The sequence below is a fragment of the Phalaenopsis equestris genome, unplaced genomic scaffold (assembly GCF_001263595.1).
Source record: "Phalaenopsis equestris unplaced genomic scaffold, ASM126359v1 Scaffold000002, whole genome shotgun sequence".
Lineage (NCBI taxonomy): Eukaryota > Viridiplantae > Streptophyta > Magnoliopsida > Asparagales > Orchidaceae > Phalaenopsis > Phalaenopsis equestris.
Window position 1 is genome coordinate 5166414 of NW_018164444.1, and position 423 is coordinate 5166836.

A 423-nucleotide genomic window follows, 5' to 3' on the forward strand; every position below is an offset into this window, starting at 1 on the left:
TTATCTAAGATGTAATTAACTATAGGAGCTTGCCCTTATAGGAAGCTTTTCTCGAACCCAGCATAATATAAACCCTATTTAATTCCTTATATTAAATAGGGGAACTTGTCGGCCAATACATTGGTTTCGCAGACCAAACGGATGTCATAACTTTCTTTAGTTTATTTGATCGAGCCTCACTCTCAATTCTTGCGTTCATCCTTCGGGATAGATACATGATTTGAGATAAAGCGCTCTTTCATCTAAACTATGAAAATATAAAGCGCTCTTTCATCTAGACTATGAAAATATGGGGTCAGTTTGACTTCATCTTTTTCAAAACTAAATTTTTTAAAACGTCCTTCCGAAGCGGGCAACGGGATTTCAATTCCGATGACCGACAGCTTCTTACGGACAAACCCCACACCAAAAATAGTGCCGACA